We start from the raw sequence: 11,245 nt of genomic DNA, 5'->3' as shown, positions 1-11,245 counted from the left end.
GCCTTTTTGAGTTTATAAACGTGGTTTGGAAATTTTGGATCTTCAAACCCAGGAGGTTGATTAACATATACCTCCTCGTTTATGAAACCATTAAGAAATGCACTTTTAACATCCATTTGGTATAGCTTAAAGTTCATGAAACTGGCATAGGCACACAATATACGTATTGCTTCCAACCTAGTAACAGGTGCAAATGTTTCCCCATAGTCAATACCCTCTTGCTGACTATAGCCTTGGGCTACAAGTCGAGCTTTGTTTCTTATTACATTTCCATGCTCATCTAGTTTGTTTCTAAAGACCCACTTAGTTTCTATGGGCTTTTGATTTCTAGGCCTAGGTACTAAATCTTATACCTCATTTCTGGTGAATTGGTCAAGTTCTTCTTGCATGGCATTTATCCAGTATTCATCGTGCTCAGCATCGGCAAAGTTCTTTGGTTCATGTATTGACACAAAAGCAACGTTGCTGAGGAACTTCCTAAGCTGATCTCTTGTCATTAGCTTGTTATCAGCAGCATCAAGAATTGATTTTTCTGAGTGTCTTCTTGGAATCTTTATTTCCTTGGGCAATGTTGTGTCGTTTGGAAGAGGTGTTTCTGCAATCTCTACAGGAATAGACTGGTCAGCAAATGTAATTTCAACTTCTTGCTTACCTTTGGTCAGCCCTTGTATTGGTGATTCAGAGGCTCCATTTTGATCAGCGGAAGCTGAGCTTGGTTCATCCTCAGTGAGCGGAGTTGACTTTCCTGCAGGGTCAGCTTCATCGAACTCAACATGGATAGACTCTTCTACAACCTGAGTTCGTTTATTATAGACTCTATATGCTTTGTTGTTTGTTGAGTACCCTAAGAAGATCGCTTCGTCAGCTTTAGCATCAAATTTTGCAAGATTGTCCTTTGTATTGAGTATAAAGCATTTACACCCAAAAGAACGAAAGTACCCAATGTTGGGCTTTCGTCCTTTCCAAAGTTCATATGGGGTTTTCTTAAGTATAGGTCTTACTAGAGCCCTATTCAGTATATAGCATGCTGTGTGGACAGCTTCACCCCAGAAGTACTTTGGAAGCCTATTTTCACTCAGCATGGTTCTAGCAATTTCGACAATAGTTCTATTCTTCCTTTCAACAACCCCATTCTGTTGAGGTGTTCTAGGAGCAGAGAAATTGTGGTCAATACCACTGGTTTCACAGAATTTGTCAAACTGTTGGTTTTTGAACTCTCCACCATTGTCACTTCTAATATGAGCTACTTTTAGGTCTTTGTCAATTTCAAGCTTTTTAATCAATGTGGTGAACATCTCAAATGTTTCATCCTTGCTACTCAGCAAGATGATCCAAGTATACCGAGAGAAATCGCCTACAATGACTAAGGAGAATTTCTTACCTCCCAAGCTGAGTGGCTGGATAGGTCCGAAAAGATCCAAATGTAGTAATTCCAATGGTCTCTTGATTGAGACAATATTTTTACTATGAAATGACTTTTTAGTTTGTTTGCCTTGCTGACAAGCTTTACACAGTTGATCTTTTTCAAATTTTAATTTGGGTAATCCCTCAACTAATTGCTTTCTAGCTAATTTAGCAAGAAGGTCCATGCTGACATGCCCAAGTCTTCTATGACATAGCCAGGAGTTATCCTCTTTAGACACTAAGCATATGTTTTTAGAAAACTGTTTTTCTAAATTTGGCATGTATACATTATCTACACGAGGGGCAGTTAAAATTAATTCATTTGTGTTCCCCTCGAGTATTTGACACTTAGTATCATCGAATACAACCTTTCTACCGCTCTTGCAAAGCTGAGCTACACTCAGTAGATTGTATTTGAGACCATTGACTAAGGAGACAGACTCAATAGTTGGGTTACCTCCGATAGTACCTGAGCCGACTATCTTACCCTTCTTATTGTCTCCGAAGCTTACACTTCCTCCTCGTTTAAGCTCTAGTGTGATGAATTGTGTTTCATCACCTGTCATGTGTCTTGAGCATGCGCTATCTATATACCAAAGCTTTGACTTCTCCATGCATGTCAAGTTGACCTGCTGTAGACACCGAGTCGGAGGACCTGTGACGAAAACCCATAACAAGACGGTTGAAGCGGTCGGTTCCGATAATTTCAAGCAAAAATAATAATAAGAATCACGAGAGGGTCTGTAGGGGTTGCGGTCGTCGAGTGAAGTTTGAACTATTCAACTTGTTATCGGTAAATGTATTTTACAGATTGGTGTTAGTCATGATTTTAACAGTGTTTAATTAAACTGAGAGTGAGAAAGAGTAAACGTATGTTATTCATTTGCTTTAAAGTATATCAATCTAAAATTATAGGCCTTTTAGTTTATTTTAGATTGCTCCCACTATTTTTTCAAATTAATAGCCCTCCATATTAATTCGAAGAATTTCACAAATCCTTTAGTGAGCTAGGATCCTAACTCCTGAGATTTCGCCTTGAGTTTACTCAACAAGCTAGTCTCATTCATTAGGTAGATTCATATGATCAATCACATCACTAATGTGATTCCTAGGTTATTGGGTTACTAACCACATTAGTAACTAATATGCTATTGATATTAATCCCAACCATCTTGCCCATTAGTTTATGACAACATGAGTTTACTCATCCAATTATCATAATCTAATTTAAGTATTACCCCATATTCATGAAAGAACGATTTTCGATAATTCAGGTGTTACCATAAGACCCCGAGCTTGAGTTTACTCAACAACCCAAAGGCCCCCAGTACTGCCGGCTGAATTATAATATTAGGGAGGGGCAACTGATTTTAATAACTTGCTTATTTACTTAACTTTTTAATGAGGGATTTTATTTTAAGTCTCATAATCTAACTTAGTCTTGATTTGCTTTAGCATACATCAGACACATACATTCACATACATTGGCGTTATGGACATATCATCTAAATTATTCCGTCGAGTCAGAGACGGAATAAAAGGGCAAACCTAAGGAAATACTGACTATTACATATTTCTCTTTAGGTCCTCCGTCTTCTCCATGGCGCCTTGAAATTACATATTAATTTCTATACTACTAAAGAAAACTTCAACTGAATTGAAGGGAATTAGATGAGAGGAGAAATTACAATAGATAGTAGATAGGCAGGACTCGCAGGCCCTATTTCAAAAATACCAAAAGACTAAAAGAGGGTCCAAATATGTCCATAACTCCAAACATGCATAGACTCAATTAAATAAATTTAATTGGTTGATTACATAACTATCTTATGTAATATTTATGTTAATCACATTAACTTAACAAATTAACTTTCATCCAATTTTACTTCTAATAGTTTCGTATCCTTTTATATTAAACTTTTAGGTTAATATAACTATACAAAACTTTAATTATGCATGTTCTAATTATTTAGATTTTAATTCATTTAACATTTTGATTTACAAATTGGTAAAACAAACTTTTAAACAAATTTTCATTCGATAATCAAGAACAGAAAACTATCAATTTCTGAAATATATATATATTCAAATATAAAATGATTTTAAACCATTTAAAATCAAGTGGGTATCGGGCCGGGCCCGAGAGTGGGCCGCTGCCGATTGGCAGCGGCCCTTAGGGCGCGCGGGACGCCGCTGCCTTACGGCAGTGGCGCCCCAGCGCCGCACGCAGCTGCTGCCGCGAGGCAGCAGCCGCGCGCGACAGCGGCCAGTCGCGCCGCGAGGTGCGACTTGGGCTGCTGTCGCGTTATTTTTTTTTATAAATATATATATATATATATATATATATATATATATATATATATATATATATATCAGGTTTTTAAAACGGTTTTAAAAACGATTTTCAGAAATAGGAAAAACTACAATAGGTTTCCGTTTTATCTTTAGTATTAATAAAACTGATTTTATTAACCTAACTATAAAACTAATAGATTTTGTTATAATGATTATCAACCGAAATAATTAGGAACATACGCATAATCAATTTTAATTAACAATTAATTAAAACTTATTTATCCTTAGGATTAATTAATCAAAACTATTTGTTAATTAATCCTAACCATAAATATTTATTCAATCCTATTGAAAAACTTCTAAATTTTCATATATGAAATAACGGATTTAACGATGTCTCTGATACCACTGAAGGAAATTAAGGCTAAGGTATAGCAGCGGAAATATAAAAATTTTAGCCTACTTCCTTTTAACCATAGGATCCATTAATCGTTATTTCATATAAGGAGGGATAAGAAGAAATACCTTTCGATGATCAATCTACCGTTGCAAACGAAGTGCCCACAACTTCAAAAGAGATGGAAACTGTTTACCAATCTGCCCCTATCCGAAACAGACCTTCCAGACCTCCGAACGACAATCCCTTCGGTGGAAACGTGGAAGAATATGTCTAGAAGCTAATGTCCAAACATCGCGATGATCCGACAGTTCAATCTCCGGGAATCCGCGAAATAGTGAACTGACCTGATGTAGGTGAAGAAAAACGAATTTCTCCCTTTTGTTTGTTTTTCCTTCTTTCATGAACACAGTGAGATTAAGTTAGAATCAACCGTATGAGATGCAACCAAAATAGATTGCCTCTAATTAACCAACACAAGATCAAAGAGAAAGAAAGATAGATGAAATTAATCGATCGATGGAAGCCGTATGAATTCTTGTCCACGAACTGGGGGAGTCGAATTCTCTTTCTCTCTCTAGCTAGGGATTTCGAAAATCACAAAGGGGAAAGTATATAGCTTAGTCGAAATTCATGTATAGAGGGGTATATATAATCACTTGTATCTAAACCCTAGTTAGATAGGAATAGGTTACTTAATAGGAATTCAATTCGGAATAGAATTCCCAATTATTATCTCATTATATATCTAATATATCTAGGATAATAATAAATAACCTAATTGGATAATAATAGGAGTATATTAATCTAATTAAAACTCCTAACTTAATTATCTCTTAATTAATTTAATTCACAAACCTAATCTAATTAGGATTAATGGAATTAAAATAATTCCTTATTTATTACATATAAATTTCGGCCCCCTCTATTTAAATGGGCCTTACTGGGCTCAATTGGGCTTCCATCTATTAATGACATCCATCTCTCTTTTGGTTCCAAGTCTTATGTGTGATCCATTAGGTTCTTACTACTTCTGGCCGTATGCAACTATTAAATTAATTTCTTCAAGAATTATATTTAATCCTTGCATAACGGAATGATGTACTGAGTATGTTATTGGCAAGTCTGTAATCATTCCCCCAGAGTCCGTTAAGAAGACAAGTTGATTCTGTCGTTAACCTTTCCGTATTAGTTACGGTATAATTCGATCCTTTATCAACTACATCCTTGAACTGAATCTTATGACTATGGGTGATGTCAAGTCACATATAGCGAGACGTTCATTTTACTTGTATAGGCCGAGTCAACTCAAATAGATAGGTTAAGTGAAATCTATATTTCTTACTCTTAAGCTATCACCTTGCAAGGATTTAGAGTCGAGTCTTCCACAAGCGATCCTTGGATGTATCTCCCATTAATCGGGAGTGATAAATGCTCAATCTAATGTATAACTACCCTGACATTACCTCATGTGACACCCAACCTTTGTAGTTCACACCCCAGAGTCATCTCTGTTAAGGATCGTGGGACCGCAGGATCAAAGTCTCACATTCAGTAATTCAGGATGACCAATTAACATTCCTTTGAGTCTGAGGATTAGTTATACCTATTAATACCAATGAGATGAACAGGTGACAAGGATGAATCTACCCATCCTGTTATCTCAAATCGGATCCCCAATCCTAATGAACGACGTTTCATCAGATCTATGTAACTGTCCAGATATCTATATATATGAAGCTTGTGAGATCAGCTTTCTGTCGGACAGAAGACATTGTTACATACAAGTCTCAACCGTGATATATCAATCCTAAACATATCACTTGACTTGGGGTGGTTTTAAGTTTATTAGTTTATTATAAAGTTTTGTCTCACCTCATGCTTATATGAACACTTTATAATCACTTTAAACAAACTTACGGATTTCCTTTTATTAGACTTTATTTAGTGCTTAAAAGGGATTGCCTTTATATAGTTATAAAACATACATCTCATTAAAACAAATGATATAAAGAACAATTCATTTACATTAAGTTTCTATCCTGCAACAATTGTCTATAGGACACTAAACCCCAACACACACTGTGAATAAATCAATTCTTTCTTCTCCCCCTCTCTCTCCTATATACTTTAAATTTATGCAAAATGGGTGATTCTTTACCAAAATGGCTTTTAATGACATGCTCAAAACGGTTTTCAAAGCGAGAAAGAAAAGGTTTCAAATGAATTTCAAACTTAAAGAAATATGCGATTAGTCCATTATCGCTTAACACGCTGAGTAGGAGGCCGGTGGTTCATAACCGGGCGATGTCGGGGTGCCTAGTAGCCTTTCTTCGGAAAGGAGCTAGCCTTCTCGGCTCGTACCTAAGTTTCCCGAACCCTCACCGGTCTCCTGCAAGGGATTGGTGTTCATTTTCCCATTCGTGGGTGGCGACTCTTCCATACTCCGAGCTCCGATCCTGCCGAGCAGCTTGATTCCACGATTGGTTGCTTTCGGCGCCAATCACCGCTTACATCGCCATGAGGTGTCCACCCCCCGATCCGCCCGGGCGAGGCCGTTCGGCACCTTGCCTAACAAGTGGCGACTCTGCTGGGGAAGCGAGAAATTTGATTCCGAAAGGCGTGTATTAAGCCCTTAACGGGGACGGATCGTATTATTTCTTTTCGTATGCATTCATACACATTATTGCAAACCTTTTGGGTAATTTCCGCGTAACCTCTAGCGAGAGTCCATTCGTCGCTCGGAAGAGGCTAGTGTAAGTTCCCCCTTACAGTAAGACGCCAAAGGGTCCCCATCCATTCGTTAGGGGCGAATTTGTGCGGTCCTGTGAGGTCCCGCGATCAACCGTGTCAGCATATTGTAGCCTTAGAAGTTGCCATAGGATTACCCGTTACTATTTTTGATGTGATGAATTAATCAGTTCGTGTTTTCAAATTGCCATGATACGTGTCTAATCCTAAAATATGTAAAGAAAATGAAACGATACGTTAATATATACTCTTAAACCGATATACAAACTACCCCAAAACATCAAAACGATTCAAACTAAAGACGACTTAGTCATCTCGTACGAATGAACTTGTGTGACCCGCCTGGTCCCTTTCCGTGTCCCGAAGAAGGCACATGTTTAGGAAATGCGTTATGACGTAAGCACGTATTAGTATGAATCGGTTTGGTATTAAGGATAGTCACATCTCGATTCAAAAGACTATATTAACGATAGTCGTTATTCACATTCTTTAAATACGTTGGGATAAAACGAGATTATGACGAAACGAAAATGAAGAACATTTCTGTTTTGAACGACCCCGTTGTAACGTAAAGAGTTTCACAAACATGGCCCGTCCCTTCCGAATGAAAAACGAGCTCTTACGTTACGCCTTGTGTTGTTCTTAAGAGAAATGGATGTATCCGCAAAAGTGACTAAAGAAAATAAAAAATGAAACGACCAAAATCATTCTGTATCTACGATATATATCCATCCCGAGGGTAGTTAAAGAAAATGAACCAATGCCGTTAAATACGTGCCTCGAGCCGGTATGTACGCCGTTTAAAATCATAAAGCCGAATTAAGCTAAACTGCATAATTGCGCCATATGGACGAGACTGTGGGTTTGACTAATGGCTCGATCATTTCAACCGTTACCAAAACTACAAGAAGTATGGCCCGATCTGCGTGTTTGCTCGACTCGTGCCTAAATGAAAAAAGGACGGTAATATCCCTACTTCGAATAAGCATGCGATTCAACGAAACGTTGATTTTCTATAACCACGCTAGGATGGTATATCCCGTAGATTGGAAGAAATGAAAACTTGTTGCTAGCCGAAAGATTACCGTGCGCTCAAATAAGACTCGCCGTCTTTTCACGTAGCAAAAATGAGCAAACGGATTCCTGACGCTAAAAAAAATGCGTTATGCGATGAGTCCGTTCCCTAAAATAAAAAGTGATTTCATCACTAAATAAACACGTGGTTACGTCTCTCGATAGATCAAAAAGATCTCGTCGTAATCCAAAAATTGAGACACGAACCCACGCGAATAAAAGGGAACGAGTCATTGTCAATAACGAATGATTGAGCCAGAAGAATAACTCGTACCACGTCTAAAAACCGAGATGCGTTCAAAGGGTGTCAAAACTAGAACTGATGCATCTCGTAAAATAACGAGGGACGATTTACTCCGAAAGGACAATCCAATTTGGTCGATATCTTAGTCACTGAACGTTGATGCGTCAAAACAAACTGTATTGTCTGATGGATGATTTACTTTTCCGCAATAATCGACGGCATCACGCGTCCCTTGGACCGCAATGTGAGCCCCAAACCAAAATCCTAAGAAAGAGACTTGGACCATCGAGTGTGTGGAGGAATAAGGGTGGAAGAGAGATGTTGTGATACGTGTAATTAGACTGACGTTTGTTCTTCTTATCTTATATATCCGTAAATAAATAAACGCACACACCACGAATCATGCATATAAAATCATGCATACATACTAATGGATGCCATTCACGCAGACTTCATCATTAAATGGTTGTGGTTTCGCGAGAGTAACTAGCTAGTCAGGCAGTTTGATCAGCTACAGATTGACAATTCCGAATCGGCAGTTGTGGCTTCTGAATCATCTTCGTCCGAGTATACTCAGTCTTCTGCCAGTATGTCTGCGACCGATGAAAAGGTGGCCAGATTAGAAAATTCTGTGAACAACATTAATGATCAGTTGGCCGCAATTTTGGCCCAGCTAGCTGAGCTGGCGTTGAAGGATAACAAGAGTGGTAGTAAGCGCGCTGAGAATGAAGTGAACACTGGTCCCCGCTTCGGGAACGAGTATGACTATCAGGATTATATCCAGAAACAGCTTGAGAAAGAGAAGGCTAAGGAAGAGGAGTGGAAGCAGCACATCACTCAGGAGGTGCAGGATCTGCGTGGGGGAAGCTCCGGAAGTCAGGACTTTTATAATTTGAAGAATTGTTTGTCAGCAACTGCTTTGCCTTTGAAGTTTCGGCTCCCTGACATGAAGAAGTTTGATGGAATTGGGGATCCCACTGCCCACATGAATCAGTATGTTGCTGTGATGAAACACACGATCTTAACTGAGGATCAAGTCCTGGGACTGTTTAATACCTATCTGGAGGGAGCTGCCCTCGTGTGGTTTCACGCGTTGCCATTGGTGACGAAGAGAGATTGGAAAGAGTTGGCGAAATCATTTATCGCTCAGTATAGTTTCAACACTATGCTTGAGGTTACTCTAAAGGAGCTAGAAAGAACTAAGCAACAAACTGGTGAGTCTTTTTCCGATTTTGTGAGGAGGTGGAGAGCCAAGGCGGCGGTTATGAAGCAAAAGCCGCTTGAGCAGGATCAGATCCGAATGGTAATTGGCAACACGTTGCCATATATTAAGAATGAGCTGCGGTATATGCCTTTTATCGATTTTAATCAGATGTATAGCTGCTCCTTGACAGTCGAGGGGGACGGAGAGCCGAAGAAAGCCTATACCAAGTGGACAAAGTCTGGATATAGTGCCGGAGGGCCAAGCGCGAGTACAGAATCGGCCGCAGTGAAAGTGCTTGATCTTAATGCTATCGAGAAGAGGCAGTTTGCCAAGTTTGATCAGACCTACGCAAAAGTTTTCGAACGATTGTAGAAAAAGGGGTTGTTGAAAGCCCTCACTCCTTATAGCAAAGCGCCGCCTACGCCGTCAATGCAAGCTAGGGGATACTGCGAGTTCCACAGTAATTATGGGCACACTATTGAGAACTGCGAGAGACTGAAACACGAGATTCAGGATTTGATTGAGGAAAAGAAGATAGCTGATCCTTCGTTAGCAAACCCTTCCACTAGGCGTAATCCATTGCCTAACCATAGGGTGAGCATGATCGGGTCTGGGCTCGGAGCAAGTGTAGTCATGGAATCCTTCGGGGAAAATGAAGAGGAGTTGTTGGACTCCGATGAGAAGAGTAATGTTGGAAATGGTTTATATGTGTCCTTCCTTGGCAAGGAGCAGGAGGGTGAACCGATGGATGAAGGGTTAGACGGCGGAGCACCGTACGATGAAGATAGTACTGAAGAGACCGGGGAAGGGTCGTCTCGAACTATTGTGCCAGAATTGAGTCTATTCAGTGGAGGAGAGAATCTCGATGTGCACTTGCGTGAGTATATGCATGATATGTTTGTTGAATCCTTTGGGGTGGATGAGATTGCTCAGTGGTTCCACCATTCGTTAATAGGCGAGCCTTTGGGGTGGTTCCACTCATTGCCTGAATCCTGCAAGCATGATTGGGAACAGTTGTCCGATTTATTCCTAGAGAAGTACAAGAAAGCTAAGGATAGGACCGCAGAGTGTTTTGCGCTGCAAATAGGGCCTATTAAGCGTCCGTTGCCAACTTTCAGTAAGTATAACGGCAACAAGGATCCGATGGAACACCTTCACTTCTACTTGTCGGCCATAGGGCCTTTGGGTTTTAACGAAGAAGAGATCACCAGTCTGTTTTGCAATTCACTGATGGGGGAGCCGCTAATGTGGTATATGTATCTCCCGATGCGTATCAAGTGCGATTGGGCCGCAATGACCAAGAGGTTCATTGAGGAATATACAGTATGGATGCTTGTGGAGCAAACACCAGACTCACCCTCTTATGAAACACCTGAGGCGGTGTTGGCAATGCCCAAGTATGGCGGATACCGGGATCCCGCTGAACACAAAGTTATTCCGTAACCATATGTATGACGCCGGGTTCCCTCAATGTGAGTTACATGAACACTTCTCGGAAACTCTCATGGGAGAAGCCTTGTTGTGGCACCAAGGCCTATCAGAGGAAGAAATGGGTCATTGGATACCTCTGCGGGATGCGTTTGTATTGAGGTATGAAATGTATGTTCCATGGACGGGATCCCTGGAATATCTGGATAGGATCAAGCAATTCCGCGAGGAACCGTTTGTGGATTACGCTAGGAGGTGGAGGTACCACTACGAGCAGTGTCAAGACACGATGAGTGATAAGGTGCAGCTCATGTGCATACAAAGAGGCACAATTCTGATGGCGGCAAGAAGGATGAACAGAGTGTCCCTCAGGGACTATGATGATTTGATAGGCTGAGCTGTGTATGGATCAGCGGATCCCTTGTATTTGAATTTAAACGTCCCTCAC

Source organism: Euphorbia lathyris, chromosome 9, assembly GCF_963576675.1.
Source record: "Euphorbia lathyris chromosome 9, ddEupLath1.1, whole genome shotgun sequence".
NCBI lineage: Eukaryota > Viridiplantae > Streptophyta > Magnoliopsida > Malpighiales > Euphorbiaceae > Euphorbia > Euphorbia lathyris.
The sequence above is the reverse complement of the archived record's forward strand: the minus strand, read 5'-3'. Positions refer to the sequence as shown.